Genomic DNA, 25,226 nt, shown 5'->3' on the forward strand with positions numbered 1-25,226 from the left:
AAACACGACATGCACAAACACCTGCGATAAACCGCTTATTGGTCGCGTGTAACTTAGAGCTCCACTCGTAATCTGGCCCTCTATAGGTAGTTACATTTGGAGTTTAATGCCCCTTTAATTTCCCAGAGTTTATTTAGTTTAGCTTGTTATTTTTCCATAAAATAATATAGTAGAAAGATGTGCTGAGTTCCAAAAAGCCTTTGATATAAAGGAGAAATGTCTTCACTTTACATGTGCTAAAGGTAAAGTATTAACTAGACGTGCACGGGGAAAAAAAATTGTTTAAGAAAATAGTGATTTTGTTTTATCCAAGATTAGTTCTGACAACATTATTTACTTGTTAACAGGCATTTGTTAACCCCTTATTTCCTAGGAGCAGCAGAGTAGCAGCTAAACTGCTGCTTTAACTTAAGTTAACCCCTTAAGGACCAGCAACATACCCTGTATGTCGCTCATTTTTTAATGGGGATTGTGCTTTTAATAGCACAGCTCTCGCTGCCAGCGGTGAGACCGCTCTATAACAGGATGCCTGCAGGATGGATGTACAGGGTATGTTGTGGTTGTTAAGGGGTAAAAAGAAGTAGCTATCGCTACTGCTACAAGCCAGAAGTAGCAGAAAAAAAGTTTATTTTTATAATATTTTATGATGGGGTCAGGATAGGCTAAGAAAAAATAGATTATAAACTTGTTGGCTGACACATGAATCAATCAACTAACATTGAATTTGCAAGATATAGTTATTGAATAGCATAAATTTGAACTTCTAAAAACTTTCCCGCCTTAATAGTGTAGATCTAAACTTTAGACCTTTAGAGTAACAATTTTAATGGCATGAACAAAGAAAGTAATTTTTTGCTGCACAATCATTTTTTTCATTTTGTTAACGGAGTAACTTGTTTTTCATTTGAAATAAATGCAAAGACTACAGCAAAATTAGTGATTTTTTAGATTTGTCATAATCCGAATGCACATGTCTAGAATTAAAGGACCAGAAAATACAGTATATTTACATAAACAACAAATGCAATAGCACTTAGTCTAAACTTCAAATAATTTGTAGTTTTTTTTCTTACAATTTTCAGTTATGTCTATTTTCCCTACTCCTGTATCATGTGACAGCCATTAGCCAATCACACATTCATCTACGTATATTCTGTGAATTCTTGCACATGTTCAGTAGGAGCTTGTGCCACAAAAAGTGTAAATCTAAAAACACTGTGCATATTTTGTTAATGAAAGTAAAATTGCTTGCTCTATCTGAATCATGAAAGTTTAATTTTGACTTGACTGTCCCCACTGTTATTACAATGACCTCTAAATATCCTATAAGGACTATTATTGTAATTAACAGTCAGGTTTTCACATGAATAAAGATAACAATATCCCAAGACAACTGGAAAAATAAAATACAAAAAATGGGAAGAGACTAAAGTATGAGAAGATCAGGTTACATATCAACTACATTATATTAGTCGGCTGTCAAATCAGATTTGTATTAGTGATTGTGCAAGAGAGTTAGCTATGGAATGTCAATATAATTCTGTAAAAGTTTCTTAATATTCATAATCTAAAATGTGTGCGTTTTCTATCAGTGAAACTCCAGTATGCCCACAAACTGGGTGCAAAGAAACACTTAGCACGCAGGCAGAACAGACTGAGTCTCCCTAGAGAAACAGTGAGGCAGATTAGTATTTCCAGGAAGATGAAATCCTTAAAACAGCTTTCGGAATAGATTTTTTGTCCATATTTTAACCGTACTAGAGTTCTCTCTAACTGAACCAAATTTATTTTATTTAGTTAACCTTTTCATAAAGTCCTTTTTCAGTGGTAAAAATAATATCCTGTACTATGTATTACAAATGTCATTTTTTGTTGTTGTAATATAGCTTAAATGACCCATTTGTTTTTTCAGTTCATGCAAAAGAGTCGAATTTATGAGAGTTATAAAGGCCAGGCTGTTTCTCTGCTTTACAAGTATGGTATTTACTGCATCTCTAGTTTTAAGTGTCTGTTCCCATAGACACTACAGAACAAAGACACAAACATTACACACAAAGTTGCACTGTAAATGCCTATGTCACCTCTTCTAACCTTCACACACCTGTCGACATCAACAAACCTCACACAGCAAACCTGCAAGCTAAGAACCTTCCGACACATTAACTCCAGACACGTCTAGACACTCAGGTGAAAAATCCTGCAAATATCTGACTTACAGGGGAGGGATCGGAGCTGCAGCTCAGACAGGCTAAACATACACCACCTGCTAAACATCTACAAACATCCACCTGAGAAAAGATTAAAAAAGGCATAGCACACCTAATGTTAATCTTCCATTGCCCTTTCCTAGTAATTGTTTAACCCATGCAGTACAACAGTACCAGTCTCAACAAAGAACTGTATGTGTTGTTTTTTTGTTTTTTTTTGTTAAGCTGACCACTCAGGAACCATACATCTGCATATCCCCACCCCCTCTTTAGCAGAGCTGCAGTTTGGGAAGAATTTCTCCCAAATTAAAAAAGCAGCTGTGTATCAGAAAGCTTAAATTCAGCAAGTTTATTTGATTTGTATTTATCTATTTTTTTTTTTAATTGCTTCTGTCTAAAACAAACCTATTTTATAATGGCAAGAAGTTGATTTAATTATAAGGATGATGATGATGATGATTATTATTATTATATTATATACATTCTTTCAGGAGTAAATGTACATGAAGCAGGATTAATGCCTGATTGGTCCCAGAGAGAATATTGTGCTTGGTAAGGATCGGTGATGTGCTTTATGGTGGTTTGTGCTTCCCTAGGCAAAAATAATTCTGACATCCCCTTTTTTGTAAAAATCAGCAAAGACCATAGCCATCCTGCTCACACATAGGCCTAGATTTGGAGTTCGGCGGTAGCCGTCAAAACCAGCGTTAGAGGCTCCTAACGCTGGTTTTGGCCGCCCGCTGGTATTTGGAGTCAGTGATTAAAGGGTCTAACGCTCACTTTTCAGCCGCGACTTTTCCATACCGCAGATCCCCCTACGCCATTTGCGTAGCCTATCTTTTCAATGGGATCTTTCTAACGCTGGTATTTAGAGTTGTTTCTGAAGTGAGCGTTAGAGCTCTAACGACAAGATTCCAGCCGCCTGAAAATAGCAGGAGTTAAGAGCTTTCTGGCTAACGCCGGTTCATAAAGCTCTTAACTACTGTACCCTAAAGTACACTAACACCCATAAACTACCTATGTACCCCTAAACCGAGGTCCCCCCACATCGCCGCCACTCGATTTAAATTTTTAACCCCTAATCTGCCGACCGCCACCTACGTTATACTTATGTACCCCTAATCTGCTGCCCCTAACCCCGCCGACCCCTATATTATATTTCTTAACCCCTAACTTGCCCCCCACAACGTCGCCGCCAGCTACTTAAAATAATTAACCCCTAATCTTCCGACCGCAAATCGCCGCCACCTACGTTATCCCTATGTACCCCTAATCTGCTGCCCCTAACATCGCCGACCCCTATATTATATTTATTAACCCCTAATCTGCCCCCCTCAACGTCGCCGACACCTGCCTACACTTATTAACCCCTAATCTGCCGAGCGGACCTGAGCGCTACTATAATAAAGTTATGAACCCCTAACCCGCCTCACTAACCCTATCATAAATAGTATTAACCCCTAATCTGCCCTCCCTAACATCGCCGACACCTAACTTCAATTATTAACCCCTAATCTGCCGACCGGAGCTCACCGCTATTCTAATAAATGTATTAACCCCTAAAGCTAAGTCTAACCCTAACACTAACACCCCCCTAAGTTAAATATAATTTTTATCTAACGAAATAAATTAACTCTTATTAAATAAATGATTCCTATTTAAAGCTAAATACTTACCTGTAAAATACATCCTAATATAGCTACAATATAAATTATAATTATATTATAGCTATTTTAGGATTAATATTTATTTTACAGGCAACTTTGTAATTATTTTAAACAGGTACAATAGCTATTAAATAGTTAAGAACTATTTAATAGTTACCTAGTTAAAATAATAACAAATTTACCTGTAAAATAAATCCTAACCTAAGATATAATTAAACCTAACACTACCCTATCAATAAAATAATTAAATAAACTACCTACAATTACCTACAATTAACCTAACACTACACTATCAATAAATTAATTAAACACAATTCCTACAAATAAATACAATTAAATAAACTAGCTAAAGTACAAAAAATAAAAAAGAACTAAGTTACAGAAAATAAAAAAATATTTACAAACATAATAAAAATATTACAACAATTTTAAACTAATTACACCTACTCTAAGCCCCCTAATAAAATAACAAAGCCCCCCAAAATAAAAAATTCCCTACCCTATTCTAAATTAAAAAAGTTACAAGCTCTTTTACCTTACCAGCCCTGAACAGGGCCCTTTGCGGGGCATGCCCCAAGAATTTCAGCTCTTTTGCCTGTAAAAAAAAACATACAATACCCCCCCCCCAACATTACAACCCACCACCCACATACCCCTAATCTAACCCAAACCCCCCTTAAATAAACCTAACACTAAGCCCCTGAAGATCTTCCTACCTTGTCTTCACCATACCAGGTTCACCGATCCGTCCTGAAGAGCTCCTCCGATGTCCTGATCCAAGCCCAAGCGGGGGCTGAAGAGGTCCATGATCCGGTCAAAGTCTTCATCCAAGCTCGGCAGATTAGGGGTTAATAAGTGTAGGCAGGTGTCGGCGACGTTGAGGGGGGCAGATTAGGGGTTAATAAATATAATATAGGGGTCGGCGATGTTAGGGCAGCAGATTAGGGGTACATAGGGATAACGTAGGTGGCGGCGGTTTACGGAGCGGCAGATTAGGGGTTAAAAAAAATATGCAGGGGTCAGCGATAGCGGGGGCGGCAGATTAGGGGTTAATAAGTGTAAGGGTAGGGGTGTTTAGACTCGGGGTACATGTTAGAGTGTTAGGTGCAGACGTAGGAAGTGTTTCCCCATAGGAAACAATGGGGCTGCGTTAGGAGCTGAACGCTGCTTTTTTGCAGGTGTTAGGTTTTTTTCCAGCTCAAACAGCCCCATTGTTTCCTATGGGAGAATCGTGCACGAGCACGTTTTTGAGGCCGGCCGCGTCCGTAAGCAACTCTGGTATCGAGAGTTGCATTTGCGGAAAAAATGCTCTACGCTCCTTTTTTGGAGCCTAACGCAGCATTTGATTAAACTCTCGATACCAGAGTTAAATTTATGGTGCGGCCAGAAAAAAGCCCGCGGAGCGTTAACAGCCCTTTTACCGCCGAACTCCAAATCTAGGCCATAGAAAGCAATTATTAACCCTTACATGACCAGACATATACAACTACTGACCCTCTTCTGCTTATACAGACCCAGGAATTTACTACTTCCTGCCCATACAGAGAGAGCAATGATTAACTCTTTACTGTCATACACGTAAAGAGTAATAATCATCTTCTTCATGTATAAACAAAGAACAGATCTCATCCTGCAATGAATGACAAAAACACAGAGGGCAGGGATTTTCTTTCTCCATGTGCCACTTTCGTTTCCATACCCACCCTTTAAATGGTTTGGGAGGGAGGATGGGGAAAAAAAATCTTAGAAAGCCTAACTTCAACTAAGACTGTAAATATACAAACATTTTATTAAGTTATTTAAACTGGATGCATTTATTAAAAAATGCTACATATTAGAAAATAATATTGTTAATATCCAATACATCATCTATGAATTATATGAGAGTGTAACTGATTTGTCTGTTACAGTAGATATCTTTATGAGGTGATACTTTATGCAATGTTACTAGATGTTGCCAGTAGCCGTTTTAGAACTTTAAACTTGGGGAGCTAACAAAGGTGATGAAAAAGCTGAAACAAGCAAAAACATAATTTATAGAGCCCCTTAGCAAAGCATGTGCTGCCCTTCACCACAACGGTGATGCTAGATGTGCGTTTTGCAGGACATAATACCGCCCAGCAACCCCCTAGAACTGCTACTGGTTGCTGCAATAAGTACTCCTTTATGTAATACTGTTTAAATTTGGCCAATCTGAGAATGAGAACCACCAGCCAGCAGTAATTCACAACTGATGTCATCAAAAGAGGCCAAATCCAGTTGCACAACTCAGCTCTTTACAATCGGACATAGGCAAAACATGTATAATGAAAGCTTTCATTTAGTTTTTTGTAAAATCATAAAGCAGTCATAATAATGGCAACTGGCATAAATATTTATCACTGAAGAAAGGTTCTTTTCTAAAAAACATTGAAACCAAAATAGATGCATGTTCTTTTGAAATATTTAATGCACATTCTGACCATACATTTTTATTTATACCATTTTATTTTTGGACTGTGGGTTACAAAGCAATGATTTCATTTTGTTTGCTGAACTTTTTATAAGGGAATTACCAACAATGGCTGACTATAATAAAATGCATAAGCTCGAAACAATCTGCTCATTTATTTGCATTTATTACATTTGATTTTTTCCTGAATATATACCAGTAAGTAACAACATGAATAGGCAGAAGAGTCCTGTACATGCATTGTGATAAAATATTATTAGTGTTATAAATTTTACCAATCATAAACTCATATTTCACATATTTTCATATAGTTTTATTAAACATCCAGGCCTAGATTATGAGTGGAACACCACAATATTGCGCTTTTGCAAGCGCAATATTTGCGCTCCACTCAGTAATATCAGTGCACCAAAATGTGTAGTAAATGAGAGCGCGCTTCCATAGGCTCCAATAGGAGCCTAATAAAGAGCATATATTAGTGTGCTCCTAAAAAACTCCTAAAAACCTAAGTGTCCCTCACAATAGGTTAAGCATTAGACCAGAAAAGATAAGAAAATTAGGAGCGCTACAGCTGAAGGTGGGAGTGTCAGCAGAGAAAATATTATGTCAAATCCCAATAGTAGGAAACAGTATAAAGCCAAAGTAAGATAAATGGCTATGCCAAATTTATTTAAACATTCAAAAAATGTGTGCACATAAGATAAAACCAGAGCAGTAAAAACAGTTAAAAACGGACGGATAATGATCCAAATCTTAACGGCTAACAGCCGTAGCACCTCCGTTCAGACACACTGGCGTGATCGCTTGACACAGAAGTTCATAATGGGAGGACGAAGGATCTTTAAAACTCTCTCACAGCAGCAAGCAGTCCTACAGCCTCTCTGCACGCACTAGCCCACCAAACCTCTTTGGCTCATTAAGTCTAAAGACTGCTGCCCTTTAAATTGTCAGCCTGCTCTGAGACAGCGGACTGAAATCAACCCGATCAAATACGATCGGGTTGATTGACACCCCCTGCTAGCGGCTTGTGCAATGATAAATGCCGACAGCGTATATTGATGTGCGGTGGACATGATACGCTACATTGTATCATGTCCGCTTGCACTATGATAAATTGGCCCCTATATCAATGTGTTAATAAATGTATTATTATAGGAAACAAAGTATCTTTGCAACCCTATCAAATTCACACTCATATGAAATATTTCAAGTTAACAATTTTATTCCCAATAATTTATCAGGTCGTAGTCAGAGTTTAATCCGTATGGGACTCTCGTTTTTAATTTAAATATCTAATACATTTCTCTCTTACATAGCAGTCTGTATTGATCTCCACCCCTCTCTTTGGCACATCAATCCTCTCAATCGCCCACACTCTGAAATAATTAAGACCTAGATTTGGAGTTTGGCGGTAGCCGTGAAAACCAGCGTTAGAGGCTCCTAACGCTGGTTTTAGGCTACCGCCGGTATTTAGAGTCACTCAAAATAGGGTCTAATGCTCACTTTTCAGCCGCGACTTTTCCATACCGCAGATCCCCTTACGTCAATTGCGTATCCTATCTTTTCAATGGGATCTTCCTAACTCCGGTATTTAGAGTCGTTTCTGAAGTGAGCGTTAACGACAAAACTCCAGCCGCAGGAAAAAAGTCAGTAGTTAAGAGCTTTCTGGGCTAACGCCGGTTCATAAAGCTCTTAACTACTGTACTCTAAAGTACACTAACACCCATAAACTACCTATGTACCCCTAAACCGAGGTCCCCCCACATCGCCGCCACTCGATTAAATTTTTTTAACCCCTAATCTGCCGACCGCCACCTACGTTATACTTATGTATCCCTAATCTGCTGCCCCTAACACCGCCGACCCCTGTATTATATTTATTAACCCCTAATCTGCCCCCCACAACGTCGCCGCCAGCTACCTACACTTATTAACCCCTAATCTGCCGTCCGCACGCCGCCGCCAGCTACATTATCCCTATGTACTCCTAATCTGCTGCCCCTAACACCGCCGACCCCTATATTTATTAACCCCTAATCTGCCCCCCACAACGTCGCCTCCACCTGCCTACACTTATTAACCCCTAATCTGCCGAGCGGACCTGAGCGCTACTATAATAAAGTTATTAACCCCTAATCCGCCTCACTAACCCTATAATAAATAGTATTAACCCCTAATCTGCCCTCCCTAACATCGCCGACACCTAACTTCAATTATTAACCCCTAATCTGCCGACCGGAGCTCACCGCTATTCTAATAAATGTATTAACCCCTAAAGCTAAGTCTAACCCTAACACTAACACCCCCCTAAATTAAATATAATTTAAAACGAAATTAATTAACTCTTATTAAATAAATTATTCCTATTTAAAGCTAAATACTTACCTGTAAAATAAATCCTAATATAGCTACAATATAAATTATATTTATATTATAGCTATTTTAGGATTTATATTTATTTTACAGGTAACTTTGTATTTATTTTAACCAGGTACAATAGCTATTAAATAGTTAAGAACTATTTAATAGCTAAACTAGTTAAAATAATTACAAATTTACCTGTAAAAGAAATCCTAACCTAAGTTACAAATAAACCTAACGCTATACTATCAATAAATTAATTAAATAAACTACCTACAATTACCTACAATTAACCTAACACTACACTATCAATAAATTAATTAAATACAATTGCTACAAATAAATACAATTAAATAAACTAGCTAAAGTACAAAAAATAAAAAAGAACTAAGTTACAAAAAATAAAAAAATATTTACAAACATAATAAAAATATTACAACAATTTTAAACTAATTACACCTACTCTAAGCCCCCTAATAAAATAACAAAGCCCCCCAAAATAAAAAAATGCCCTACCCTATTCTAAATTACTACAGTTCAAAGCTCTTTTACCTTACCAGCCCTGAACAGGGCCCTTTGCGGGGCATGCCCCAAGAAATACAGCTCTTTTGCCTGTAAAAAAAAACATACAATACCCAAGCCCCCCAACATTACAACCCACCACCCACATACCCCTAATCTAACCCAAACCCCCCTTAAATAAACCTAACACTAAGCCCCTGAAGATCATCCTACTTTGTCTTCACCATACAGGTTCACCGATCGGTCCAGAAGAGCTCCTCCGATGTCCTGATCCAAGCCCAAGCGGGGGGCTGAAGAGGTCCATGATCCGGGTGAAGTCTTCATCTAAGCGGGGCAGAAGAGTTCTTCCATCCGATTGAAGTCTTCATCCAAGCGGCATCCATCCGGAGCGAAGCGGCAGCATCCTGAAGACCTCCACCGCGGAACATCCATCCTGGACGACGACTGAACGACGAATGATGGTTCCTTTAAATGACGTCATCCAAGATGGCGTCCCTCGAATTCCTATTGGCTGATAGGATTCTATCAGCCAATCGGAATTAAGGTAGGAATATTCTGATTGGCTGATGGAATCAGCCAATCAGAATCAAGTTCAATCCGATTGGCTGATCCAATCAGCCAATCAGATTGAGCTCGCATTCTATTGGCTGATCGGTTTATTTGTAACTTAGGTTAGGATTTCTTTTACAGGTAAATTTGTAATTATTTTAACTATTTTAGCTATTAAATAGTTCTTAACTATTTAATAGCTATTGTACCTGGTTAAAATAAATACAAAGTTACCTGTAAAATAAATATAAATCCTAAAATAGCTATAATATAATTATAATTTATATTGTAGCTATATTAGGATTTATTTTACAGGTAAGTATTTAGCTTTAAATAGGAATAATTTATTTAATAAGAGATAATTAATTTCGTTAGATTTAAATTATATTTAACTTAGGGGGGTGTTAGTATTAGGGTTAGACTTAGCTTTAGGGGTTAATACATTTATTAGAATAGCGGCGAGATTCGGTCGGCAGATTAGGGGTTAATAATGGAAGTTAGGTGTCGGCGATGTTAGGGAGGGCAGATTAGGGGTTAATACTATTTATGATAGGGTTAGTGAGGCGGATTAGGGGTTAATAACTTTATTATAATAGCGGTGCGGTCCGGTCGGCAGATTAGGGGTTAATAAGTGTAGGCAGGTGGAGGCGACGTTGTGGGGGGCAGATTAGGGGTTAATAAATATAATATAGGGGTCGGCGATGTTAGGGCAGCAGATTAGGGGTACATAGGGATAATGTAAGTAGCGGCGGTTTACGGAGCGGCAGATTAGGGGTTAATAATAATATGCAGGGGTCAGCGATAGCGGGGGCGGCAGAATAGGGGTTAATAAGTGTAAGGTTAGGGGTGTTTAGACTCGGGGTACATGTTAGAGTGTTAAGTGCAGACGTCGGAAGGGTTACCGCATAGCAAACAATGGGGCTGCGTTAGGAGCTGAACGCGGCTTTTTTGCAGGTGTTAGGTTTTTTTTCAGCTCAAACAGCCCCATTGTTTCCTATGGGAGAATCGTGCACGAGCACGTTTTTGAGGCTGGCCGCGTCCGTAAGCAACTCTGGTATCGAGAGTTGAAGCTGCGTTAAAAATGCTCTACGCTCCTTTTTTGGAGCCTAACGCAGCCTTTATGTGGACTCTCGATACCAGAGTTATTTTTATGGTGTGGCCAGTAAAAAGCCGGCATTAGTTTTTCGGGTCGTTACCGACAAAACTCCAAATCTAGCCGTTAGTGATTTGTTATGGTGTCTTGCAAAGTGTTGCACAAGTGGGGACATTTTTTCCTGCACTTATAGTAGAGAAATGATCCCTTATTTGTGAGTTGATGTCTCTAGTAGTGAGTCTTATGTACTGGATTTTACACAAGTCACAAATTATTAAAGAAAACACAAATGAAGAGTTACAGTTCAAACTGCTATTTATAGTGAACACTTGATTAGTGGCATGTGATGTAAATGTCTTAGTAATTACTGCATAGTCACATGGTTTACATTAGGTGTGACCACATTTATACATACCTTTATGGTATAACCATGAGGTATTAGGTATTGAAGATTTAAACTGTGATGAGACACCAAATTGCCAATTGTTTTACAGCGCCTACATCCTCTCTGCCTCAATCTAGAATCCAGTAGTAAAGCTTTCCTATTATAGTCATTATCATCTGAACAATTTAGTTTGGTCCTGATAAACGGTCCGTTAGCAATCGCATAAGGGACATGTTTTGGGTGACAACTTTTAGCGTGCGATATAGTATTTCCCAAGATTGGCTTACAATATACTTTTGAGACTATATTACTGCTTAAATTTCCTCTAAGCGTAACATCCAAAAAATTTAATATAAATATATTTATAAAAGTATAAATATAAAATATATTATTAGATATTTTTAGGATGTATAATAATTACTTTGTTATCCTTGGGGTTAAAATGTTAAGAGCATATACAGTATATAAACCAAAAATATAATAGAGAGAAGAAAAAAGAGAGAGAGAAAAAAGAGAGAATAGAGAGGATAGAGATTAAAAAATATCAAGAGGTTCAAATGTTTAAAAGTCTTTTACAAATGTTTACAGGAGTTTACAAACTCTTGTGCATATCTGCTGTTCAGGCATGCTCCAGGAGCAAGATATAGGCCTCTATTTAACAAAGGTCTTGCGCACCTGATCCGACAGTGCGCATCAGGTCCGCAAGACCTCGCTGAATGCGGAGAGCAATACGCTCTCCATATTCAGCATTGCACTAGCAGCTCACAAGAGCTGCTGGTGTAACGCCGCCCCTGCAGACTCACGGCCAATCAGCCGCCAGCAGGGGGTGTCAATCAACCCGATCGTACTCGATCTGGTTGAATTCCGGCGATGTCTATCTGCATGCTCAGAGCAGGCGGACAGGTTATGGAGCAGCGGTCTTTGTGACCGCTGCTTCATAACTGCTGTTTCTGGCGAGCCTGCAGGCTTGCCTGAAACACGGGGCATCAAGCTCCATTCGGAGCTTGATAGATAGGCCCCATAGCATTCCTTGATCACTGTGAAGCCGCTAAATATTGATTATACCTTATTGTACTGTTGGAGGGACCTATCATGCTTTATGCAGTTTATATCAATTTGCCTGGATCAGATTTATAACATGGACATGACACCTGCAGAGAGTGTCGACAATATAATCCCGATTTAGTTGATGCTGGCGCTACATAATCTGGAAAAAACATGCAGAATTTGATATGCTTATATTCACCAGAGCATGAACATTCTGTTACTACAAGGACATTATTTAATAACACTACCATAATAAGAGAGACAACAGGCAGAACCTAATGACTACTACCCTCCAAGCCTACAGTGGCAACATTTGGATCATTTACTCTGACTGGGTCTCTGGCCACTAATGACTGTAATCCACTATTTACAACTTAGTAGACAAAAAGACAATACCATTTTTTGACAGAGCAACAGCCCTACAATGAGCAAAGTACAGAACTATAGCCATTTGATCAAATGTGACATACACAATATTTGCGTGAGCTCAGCAAGAGAGAGTCTTTTTCACCCAGAATTGAGACCAAAAGCAACTTCTACTGTTTTAGAGGAGTGGAGCAGCATGCTTTGGTATCACACAATCAGTAAGTTCACTCCATGGGACTGATTTAAAAATGTGTAGACAGACATGATCCGCTGTAGCGGATCATGTGCTCCGCACATCAATAAATGCCAACAGCATACACTGTTGAAATTTATCATTGCACAAGTATTTCTAGTGAAATGCTTGTGCAATGCTGCCCCCTTCGCGTCCAATCGGCTGCTAGCAGGCGGATTGATGTCCGCCACCTCAGAAGTGGCGGACGAGTTAAGGAGCAGCGGTCTTAAGACCGCTGCTTCTTAACTCCTGTTTTTGGTGAGCCTGAAGGATCGTGCGGAAACAACTGCATTCAGGTGTTGATAAATCGGCTCCATGGTTTTGGTAATCAATCAGCTGCATCTGCATTTAGAATAGTTCAGGGAAAAGTCCTAATATTAACACTGGAGGTTGTTCTGAATACCATTGCTTTATATAATAGGCTTTCAGCTCAAATTTACTGATATTATCTAATTTGCTCTTGTTATCCGTTGTTAAAGAATGAGCAATGCACTGCTGGGAGCTAGATGAACACATCATGTGAGCCAATAACATGAAGCATTTATGTGTAGCCACCTATCGCAGCTCCTGAGCCTACCCAGGTATACTTTCAACAAAGGATACAAAGTGAACAAAACAAATTAGATAATAGAAGTAAATTGGAAAGTTATTTAAAATCACATGCTCTATCTGAACCATGAAAGAAAACAAATTGGGTTTCATGCCCCTCTTATATTCTCTGTTTGTCACTTTTGGTATAGCACACTCTGTAGTTTGTATTACAATTATTTTGTTTCTTAAAATGTATCTTTGTGGCTGTTAATATCAGGATATAGCATTTATACATTTTAACAAATGGTATTTGCTTTTCTACATATTATATTAACATAAGATTGTATATTATAAGATTTCATTTTTCATGAAGGGTAGAACGTCTTAACACTGTATGTAATTAAACCCATTGTATAGCAGACATTTTAACTGGATTGCCTGTTTATTAATAGCTACGCACAATCCATGACTACATTACATAATAATACAAAGGATGTTTTTGACACACGTGTGTGCGTGCACTGGCTCCCAGCCTTTTTATCATGTAGTATCTCCAGTATGTTGTCTTAGCAGTAAAGCAGCATGTCATGGAAATAGGTTTGCAAGTTTTTATAGTGAATGATAATTTACTGAATATGCTCAGGGGCTTTGAAAAGGTCCCTCCTGACAAAGATTATCTATACGAGATCCCAATCTGTTTTATTACTACTATCGTAAGAATTATAAACATGTGCATTATCTTGTTTACATCTATCCTACCATATACTCGGTTTTGTTGTTTGGGTTTATTATATTGGAAAAAGTTGAACTCAGATTTAATTAAAGGGTCAGTAAATTAAACTTTCATGATTCAGATAAAGCATGCAATTTAAACCCTGTACATCACTGTTTTTTCTATGGGGGTGACATTTTGAATAGTGTGGTCTCATCGCCAGCGGAAAGACAGCGCTATTTTAACAAGCATCCCAGATGGAGGGAGGGACTAATAGCGTGGTCTTGCCGCTCGCTGAAAGACCCACATTATGATAGGCACACATTCCATTAACGATCAGCGATCTGCAAGGTAGGTTGTGGTCATTAAGGGGTTAAACAACTTTCTAATTTACTTCTATTATCTAATGTTCTTTGGTCTCTGGGTATCCTTTGTTGAAAAGCATACCTAGTTAAGCTTACGAGCAGCAATGCAGGCCCAGCTGATTCAGAAATGTATCATTATATATATATATATATATATATATATTTTTTTTTTTTTTAAGTACTTTATTTTTCAGTAAAGCTCATGACATCAACAGTATAATATATAGCTCCTGCAATTACATGTGTAATAATTACAGCAAAGGATAATGCAATACCAGAGATTCTTGTAGAGTGCGCAAAACATTGGATACTGCGTCAACATCATCAGCATCACATTTTATGTTACTTTTCCTTAACTAAAATGATTTAAATTAACTATAACTCAATCAAACCTACACTCTCTCCAGTAATATATACAGAAGGATCAAACATATCAAAGATAAGAGAGGACGCATATTCTATATATACACTATGGTACATGAAAAGAAAGGGAGCCCAAAACGGATTTAAAATTAATAATATCAAATGATGACTGTTTAAAATGAGACAATTTTATTGAAATACAGAACACTCAGTTAATATATGACACCAAATTGATAGGTACGTTTTAATAAAAACAACAATATAGAAAAAATGGGGAATGTAGATGTGTTAACAGAGAAATTCATTATGGTGGAGAGGGATATGGTTGCAACTTAAGGTTTAACTAACTAACAGGACGATGATGATGTATTTGAAACACTATGCCTTATGTATAAAGGCTGTATCACACTGCAAACGGAGCGGCGCGCAGCGTGTAGATGCGGCTGTGCACACTCAGGCCTAGATTTAGAGTTCGGCGGTAGCCGTCAAAACCAGCGTTAGAGGCTCCTAACGCTGGTTTTGGCCGCCCGCTGGTATTTGGAGTCAGTGATTAAAGGGTCTAACGCTCACTTTACAGCCGCGACTTTTCCATACCGCAGATCCCCCTACGCCATTTGCGTAGCCTATCTTTTCAATGGGATCTTTCTAACGCCGGTATTTAGAGTCGTTTCTGCAGTGAGCGTTAGAGCTCTAACGACAAGATTCCAGCCGCCTGAAAATAGCAGGAGTTAAGAGCTTTCTGGCTAACGCCGGTTTATAAAGCTCTTAACTACTGTACCCTAAAGTACACTAACACCCATAAACTACCTATGTACCCCTAAACCGAGCTCCCCCCACATCGCCGCCACTCGATTAAAAATTTTAACCCCTAATCTTCCGACCGCCACCTACGTTATACTTATGTACCCCTAATCTGCTGCCCCCAACCCCGCCGACCCCTATATTACATTTATTAACCCCTAATCTGCCCCCCACAACATCGCCGCCAGCTACTTAAAATAATTAACCCCTAATCTTCCGACCGCAAAGCGCCGCCACCTACGTTATCCCTATGTACCCCTAATCTGCTACCCCTAACACCGCCGACCCCTATATTATATTTATTAACCCCTAATCTGCCCCCCTCAACGTCGCCGACACCTACCTACACTTATTAACCCCTAATCTGCCGAGCGGACCGCACCGCTACTATAATAAAGTTATTAACCCCTAACCCGCCTCACTAACCCTATCATAAATAGTATTAACCCCTAATCTGCCCTCCCTAACATCGCCGACACCTAACTTCAATTATTAACCCCTAATCTGCCGATCGGAGCTCACCGCTATTCTAATAAATGTATTAACCCCTAAAGCTAAGTCTAACCCTAACACTAACACCCCCCTAAGTTAAATATAATTTTTATCTAACGAAATAAATTAACTCTTATTAAATAAATGATTCCTATTTAAAGCTAAATACTTACCTGTAAAATAAACCCTAATATAGCTACAATATAAATTATAATTATATTTTAGCTATTTTAGGATTAATATTTATTTTACAGGCAACTTGGTATTTATTTTAACTAGGTACAATAGCTATTAAATAGTTAAGAACTATTTAATAGCTACCTAGTTAAAATAATTACAAAATTACCTGTAAAATAAATCCTAACCTAAGATATCATTAAACCTAACACTACCCTATCAATAAAATAATTAAATAAACTACCTACAATTACCTACAATTAACCTAACACTACACTATCAATAAATTAAATAAACACAATTGCTACAAATAACTACAATTAAATAAACTAGCTAAAGTACAAAAAATAAAAAAGAACTAAGTTACAGAAAATAAAAAAATATTTACAAACATAAGAAAAATATTACAACAATTTTAAACTAATTACACCTACTCTAAGCCCCCTAATAAAATAACAAAGCCCCCCAAAATAATAAATTCCCTACCCTATTCTAAATTAAAAAAGTTACAAGCTCTTTTACCTTACCAGCCCTGAACAGGGCCCTTTGCGGGGCATGCCCCAAGAAGTTCAGCTTTTTTGCCTGTAAAAGAAAACATACAATACCCCCCCCCCAACATTACAACCCACCACCCACATACCCCTAATCTAACCCAAACCCCCCTTAAATAAACCTAACACTAAGCCCCTGAAGATCTTCCTACCTTGTCTTCACCATACCAGGTTCACCGATCCGTCCTGGCTCCAAGATCTTCATCCAACCCAAGCGGGGGTTGGCGATCCATAATCCGGTGCTGAAGAGGTCCAGAAGAGGCTCCAAAGTCTTCATCCTATCCAGCAAGAAGAGGACATCCGGACCGGCAAACATCTTCTCCAAGCCGCATCTTCTATCTTCTTCCATCCGGTGCGGAGCGGGTCCATCTTGAAGCAGGCGACGCGGATCCATCCTCTTCTTCCGATGTCTCCCGACGAATGACGGTTCCTTTAAGGGACGTCATCCAAGATGGTGTCCCTCGAATTCCGATTGGCTGATAGGATTCTATCAGCCAATCGGAATTAAGGTAGGAATTTTCTGATTGGCTGAAGGAATCAGCCAATCAGAATCTAGTTCAATCCGATTGGCCGATCCCATCAGCCAATCAGATTGAGCTCGCATTCTATTGGCTGATCGGAACAGCCAATAGAATGCGAGCTCAATCTGATTGGCTGATTGGATCAGCCAATCGGATTGAACTTGATTCTGATTGGCTGATTCCATCAGCCAATCAGAAAATTCCTACCTTAATTCCGATTGGCTGATAGAATCCTATCAGCCAATCGGAATTCGAGGGACGCCATCTTGGATGACGTCCCTTAAAGGAACCGTCATTCGTCGGGAGACATCGGAAGAAGAGGATGGATCTGCGTCGCCTGCTTCAAGATGGACCCGCTCCGCACCGGATGGAAGAAGATAGAAGATGCGGCTTGGAGAAGATGTTTGCCGGTCCGGATGTCCTCTTCTTGCCGGATAGGATGAAGACTTTGGAGCCTCTTCTGGACCTCTTCAGCACCGGATTATGGATCACCAACCCCCGCTTGGGTTGGATGAAGATCTTGGAGCCAGGACGGATCGGTGAACCTGGTATGGTGAAGACAAGGTAGGAAGATCTTCAGGGGCTTAGTGTTAGGTTTATTTAAGGGGGGTTTGGGTTAGATTAGGGGTATGTGGGTGGTGGGTTGTAATGTTGGGGGGGGGGTATTGTATGTTTTCTTTTACAGGCAAAAGAGCTGAACTTCTTGGGGCATGCCCCGCAAAGGGCCCTGTTCAGGGCTGGTAAGGTAAAAGAGCTTGTAACTTTTTTAATTTAGAATAGGGTAGGGAATTTATTATTTTGGGGGGCTTTGTTATTTTATTAGGGGGCTTAGAGTAGGTGTAATTAGTTTAAAATTGTTGTAATATTTTTCTTATGTTTGTAAATATTTTTTTATTTTCTGTAACTTAGTTCTTTTTTATTTTTTGTACTTTAGCTAGTTTATTTAATTGTAGTTATTTGTAGCAATTGTGTTTATTTAATTTATTGATAGTGTAGTGTTAGGTTAATTGTAGGTAATTGTAGGTAGTTTATTTAATTATTTTATTGATAGGGTAGTGTTAGGTTTAATTATATCTTAGGTTAGGATTTATTTTACAGGTAATTTTGTAATTATTTTAACTAGGTAGCTATTAAATAGTTCTTAACTATTTAATAGCTATTGTACCTAGTTAAAATAAATACCAAGTTGCCTGTAAAATAAATATTAATCCTAAAATAGCTAAAATATAATTATAATTTATATTGTAGCTATATTAGGGTTTATTTTACAGGTAAGTATTTAGCTTTAAATAGGATTAATTTATTTAATAAGAGTTAATTTATTTCGTTAGATTAAAATTATATTTAACTTAGGGGGGTGTTAGTGTTAGGGTTAGACTTAGCTTTAGGGGTTAATACATTTATTAGAATAGCGGTGAGCTCCGATCGGAAGTTTAGGGGTTAATAATTGAAGGTAGGTGTCGGCGATGTTAGGGAGGGCAGATTAGGGGTTAATACTATTTATGATAGGGTTAGTGAGGCGGATTAGGGGTTAATAACTTTATTATAGTAGCGCTCAGGTCCGCTCGGCAGATTAGGGGTTAATAAGTGTAGGTAGGTGTCGGCGACGTTGTGGGGGGCAGATTAGGGGTTAATAAATATAACATAGGGGTCGGCGATGTTAGGGCAGCAGATTAGGGGTACATAGGGATAACGTAGGTTGCGGCGGTTTACGGAGCGGAAGATTAGGGGTTAAAACTGTAATGCAGGGGTCAGCGATAGCGGGGGCGGCAGATTAGGGGTTAATAAGTGTAAGGTTAGGGGTGTTTAGACTCGGGGTACATGTTAGAGTGTTAGGTGCAGACGTAGGAAGTGTTTCCCCATAGGAAACAATGGGGCTGCGTTAGGAGCTGAACGCTGCTTTTTTGCAGGTGTTAGGTTTTTTTTCAGCTCAAACAGCCCCATTGTTTCCTATGGGAGAATCGTGCACGAGCACGTTTTTGATGCCGGCCGCGTCCGTAAGCAACTCTGGTATCGAGAGTTGCATTTGCGGTAAAAATGCCCTACGCTCCTTTTTTGGAGCCTAACGCAGCATTTGTTTTAACTCTCAATACCAGAGTTAAATTTATGGTGCGGCCAGAAAAAAGCCCGCGGAGCGTTAACAGCCCTTTTACCGCCGAACTCTAAATCTAGGCCTCAGTTTGTCCTGCCTTTTCATCTCTGAGCACTTTGCTGCGTCAGGTCGTGTAGCTGAGCGCTCAGAGATTAAATATTTGATCTTCAGAAGCAATGCGGCGCAGAGCGAAGCAGCTGCTTTGCCTCACGTCGCATCGCTTGCAGTGTGCCACAGCCTTAAGAATAATATGTTTGGTTTGTTTGGATAAAGGCATAACATGTGTCTTATGGACACACCCATTGTGGGTGTTATTCTTTAATCAATTGTGCATTGGTAGCATAAAGTTTTAAATAACAGGATAGAGGTAAGGTGTATACATGCCTGAGGAAATGGCCCTTCAGTGCTGAGAAATGCGTTGTATTAGAGGGGATTACCCCCTTGACCACTGCTTGTTGTTAATATATACTTTTAATATTTAAATTTTTACATTTCAATTTTTGTTTTCAGTTTTTTTAATAAAAATATTTTTTACTATAACACAAGTATAGTGGTTTTTACCTTACCTCTCATTGCCCAATGTTGGACTGTTTGTGTATTTATCCTGTTTTTGGACCATATCGTTGGCAACTCCTGGAGTGGGTGAGCTGATACGCCCAAACCTAAAATTATCAGTCTGCATCTACCAGCACATAGGTGTGCTATTGGACATTGTGAGTACCCATTTGGCATAATTATCTCCATTGTTCTATCTATTTGGTTGATCTGCACATGTGGTTTCCTTTGTTGTCTTGACTTTCCATTACAGAAACACCTGGCGGGAATATCCTGGAGTGGGTGTACTGACACACCATATTATGTCAGTCTGCTTCCATTAGCACATTGGGGTGCTTATTTTAAATGTGAGTACATAAACTTTGGCTTTTTTGGTTTGGTAAATCTATACATGAGACGCCCCTCTCTTTCTTCTATTTTATATATACAGAAGGTCAAGGCTCCCTACTATCTGCATGACTCTCCCATCTCTGAGGTTTCTTGTGGACCAACAATCCTTGCAAATCATTGAAAAGTCAATTTCCCTCTTAAATTTTCCTCTAGGATATATATTGAGGATGTGAAGGGGGCTACAATATATTTTTGAGCCTGTTCTGTTAGAGATAAAATAAACACTTCCCATTTATTGAAAAAAAACATTTGATTCTACTATTGACTTCCCCTTGACATTTGCCTGTTCTATCAAAAGCTGTTGGTGTATGTATTTTTTACATTTTGCTATGGTAGGAGGTGTGTCAGCTATCCATTGAGTTAGTACTAGCTTTATTGCTATCAATAAGGTGGTGTTTACAAACCTAGAAGGTCCACCCGCCTGATCATCTCTCAATAATGTCACAGTTGAGTACCAAGTTAGGGACATCTTAAAGTTGCATGTTATGTTAAGCCTGAATTTGTGTATTTTGGGACAACTCCAGATCAAGTGGAATAAGCAGGGATTTGTAAGCAAGTATTTTTTACATTTATTGTCTATAGAAGGGTCCCATTTGATTGATAAACTTGGTGTTATGTATCCTTGATGTACCAATTTATATTGGGTGGCAGATAGGGTGGCTTTCTTAAAGGGACAGTCTAGGCCAAAATAAACTTTCATGATTCAGATAGAGCATGTAATTTTAAACAATTTTCCAATTTACTTTTATCACCAATTTTGCTTTGTTCTCTTGGTATTCTTAGTTGAAAGCTTAACCTAGGAGGTTCATATGCTAAGTTCTTAGACCTTGAAGCCCACCTCTTTCAGATTGCATTTTAACAGTTTTTCACCACTAGAGGGTGTTAGTTCACGTATTTCATATAGATAACACTGTGCTCGTGCACGAGAAGTTATCTGGGAGCAGGCACTGATTGGCTAGACTGCAAGTCAGTCAAAAGAACTGAAAAAAGGGGCAGTTTGCAGAGGCTTAGATACAAGATAATCACAGAGGTTAAAAGTATATTATTTTAACTGTGTTGGTTATGCAAAACTGGGAAATGGGTAATAAAAGGCATTATCTATCTTTTAAAACAATAAAAAAATTCTGGTGTAGACTGTCCCTTTAACGTTTTCAAAGCTATGTGTGATGTCTTCTCTAGTGAGAGTGCAGTCTTGATCTCCCTCCCACTGCCTTCCTATGTGGGTCAGTGCATCATCGGCCTGTGATTCCAGCATAAGCATAACAAGCATAAGGCTATCCTACGAACTAGATAAGTTTATACTGTTAGCTAAGGTCGGGCAGACTTGCTGGGCCTATGGCTCTTATCTGCCGTCAATATCTATGTTTCTATGTTTCTATGTTTCTATATGTGAGGGAGATTGACCTATTGCCCTGTGTATATAAAGAAGTCAGCATATCCCAGTGGGATTTCTCCCAGAGCTGGGGGGCTTGTCGTGTCAGTCCGGTTAAGTAATGTCTGACCTGGAGATAGGCAAAGTGGTGCTGTCTGGGCATATAACATTTCTCCTGCATTTGCCTAAAAGTTAGAACTCATTTGTTAGAGAAGTCCAGCAATTGCCCCACAGTTCTCAGGCCTCTATTTGCCCATTGCGCAAATGTTGCCGAACTCAGGCCTGGTATAAAATTTAAGTAGCCACAGAGTGACAGGTATTTATTTCCCTCTCCTCTCAGTCCCCACCAATGTGAGATCATTCTCCAAGCTAGAATAGATCCTCTGAACAGGGTGTTATATTTAATGATACTAGGTGCCCTTTTGAGATCAAAACTATTAGTGAGGTCATTTCCACCTCTATACTTGGTAGTTGGTACCATAAAGTGTCCTACTCCTGTTATCCAAATCATTATTATATTTAAACTAGACTGCATGTGAGAAGGCTCTAACAACGAGGTTACATTTTTTTTATATTTTTGTTTATATTTTAGTAAATAACATTGTTGCACTGTGATTGCCTTATTAAATTGGGTATCCAAATTTGAAAAAAGGACCCCCCATAAAGGCTTTTGGGAGTTGTAATAAAAACTAGAGGGTTCTTTTGTGCCAGAGTAGAAATAAGGGCATTTTTTTCTGCTAGGTGATCATTGCCACCACAGTAATCATTTAGCTATTCAGACAAAATGCACAATGTTTCTTAATAAAGCAACGTGTACACTATAAAAAACTTTGGGCCAGATTATGAGTGGATCGCAAAATTGCGCTTTTGAACGTGCAATGTTTGCGCTTCACTCGTAATACCAGCGAATGTGCACTGGTATTTGAAGTCCTACACGTTCGCATTACATGGAAGCTTTGTGCTCAATAGGGCACGCTTCCATAGGCTACAATGGGATCCTCGTTCTCATGCTGTGAGACACTGCATGAGAACCTAATGCAGTGAAAGGGATAAGTCGTGCAGTTATGGGCAGCAAATCAATATATATATATATATATATATATATATATATATATATATGTGAATATATACATATATATTTATGTGTTTATATATTAATATACACATATTAACACATACATATATATTTATATAAGCATATACATATATATTTAGAGAAATACCACAGTTCCAAATGACCACAATGTATACACCCCACACCCGCTCACTTTAACCCCTAAAAACTGCTTCATGACGTTTTTGGGTTTTTTTTAACATAAAGATGCTCCAATTTTATTTATTTTATTTTATTATTTTTTAGAGAAAATGAACCTCACATTTTATTTTGCGGGCAATTGGGGCACATTTTGAAAATTAACCAGAGATTAGATCTCTGGTTAATTTTGTAGCAATGTAATGGCTGGTTATTTATCTTGTGCCGTTTACAGGCGTGCAATAAATTAGTGCTCCACTTGTAATCTAGCCCTTTATTGGGAGTCTATAAATATTTTAGATTTTTTAATTACATATCCTTAAATATACCCTCTCCAGTGAAACCCATGTTGTGTTTTAACATTTGTTTTTTATTTTGGTGGGTTAAGCGCATTTCACCACCCTTTGAAAGAGCAGACAATTCTCTTTCAGATGAGAGGTCTTGATCATCTGTAGATGCTAAGGGAGATGAGATCAAGAAGGTAGAATAACCTCCTCTATCCAGCTGCCTTACAGTAACTGTGGCTCCACTCCTTTGTAACGTCACTGGCTCTTCCATTGAAGGCTTGCAAATGCGGCCCGCCAGGCCACCAATGTTCCCAGGTCTGTAGTGAGAATACCTCATCATGCGCACACAGACCAAGACGGGCATGATGAGAATGTCTCGTAATATGCATCGAAGCAGTTCAAATTTTCTGCTCTATCTGAATCATGAAAGAAAATAAAATTGTGTTTTAAGTCCCTTTAAAAGTGGAATATAAATTTAGCCCTTTATGCTGGAAATGTATTTCCACTTATTCCATGAATTGTAGTAAATGGCTTTCTAATCTCCTCAATTATGATGCAAGCAAAAGTATTACATATGCCCATGGTCAGATCAGAGTTGAATCAGATTTCTCATGCTAATAGTAATTTGTGCGTGTTAACAATTCCTGTAAACATTTAGCTAGAAACTCTGTAATTGCTGTAATTTTGATAGATCCCTACTTGATTGTTATAAATATATGTAATAATTTGTTGTATGCTTACAAGCTTACTTTGTATATCTGTTTCAAAAGAGAATTTTCTGCTTGTCATTTATTGTTTTTTTTTCAAGATAATATACATTTTGTAATTAACGTGAGTGAAAACATAAAACAGCAATCAGATTACATAAAATTAGTCCAGAAAATGGCAAACTGGCTAATTGGAACAAGAGGTACTGCAGGGCTGGAGCAAACTACTGCAGATCTTCAATTTAGTAAGCAAAGCAGGGTAATGCACATGCATTCAGGCAGCAAGAGGTTAAGCTTAGTCCAGTATTCAGGCAGGGTCATACATAGGAATCCATAGGCAAAGTATTTCAAGGGGAAGCAGCAGCACAGAAAGTCTGGCTTAAAGGGACAGTTTACTCAAACATTTTCTTCCCTTTAATTTGCTCTCAATTATCCACTTTACCTGCTGGAGTGTTTCAATTGTTTATCTTTATTTCCTTTGCCCTTATATTAGCATTTGAAATAGTTGAATAAGCCTGTGGTATCCCCACCTAATTTAAAAGTTTCTGGCTTTAGGACCAAGCTATAGATAAGCAGTGTAAACACAACCAGCAGAATAAATTACACTTCCCGTGGGGTATAGAAGACATAAGGTAATAAAATGTTAATTTTCCATTGTTCTCTCCAATTAAGTATTGTTCTCTAGATGTAAGATAAAGAAGCATGGATATGTACACAAGGTGATAAAGTAATGAGGTCTGATTATACCTACAAGCTCAACCCATTTTATTAGGTTGTGGCTTCAAAACACAAAATCAGTTCTTTCTTATACACAAATAAACCTTAAAAAACAAATTCTCATACATTTTATACTCTGCAGTTGCTAAAAGTAATTGGAGATACATTAAGGGAAAAACAATTTTACAGTATGCTGTCCCTTTAATATATGGGCCAAGAGCAGTAAGAAAAATTGTTTGAAGACTATGGCAAGAAACACCTGTGATCAAGTATGGAATCACTGCACAAGGCAAAAACCTGGCAACACCTGCAGATTCCCAAAAAGCTCTTGTAATCTTGAAAACATGGCGTGACACTTACATAATGAGCGTAAATAAAATCCCAACCCTGGTATAAAACATCCTAACTAGTTTTTTCTCACTTTAGTTTTCAGATAAAAATACAATATGGCACCACACAC

Source organism: Bombina bombina, chromosome 5 (genome assembly GCF_027579735.1).
Source record: "Bombina bombina isolate aBomBom1 chromosome 5, aBomBom1.pri, whole genome shotgun sequence".
NCBI classification, from domain to species: Eukaryota; Metazoa; Chordata; class Amphibia; order Anura; family Bombinatoridae; genus Bombina; species Bombina bombina.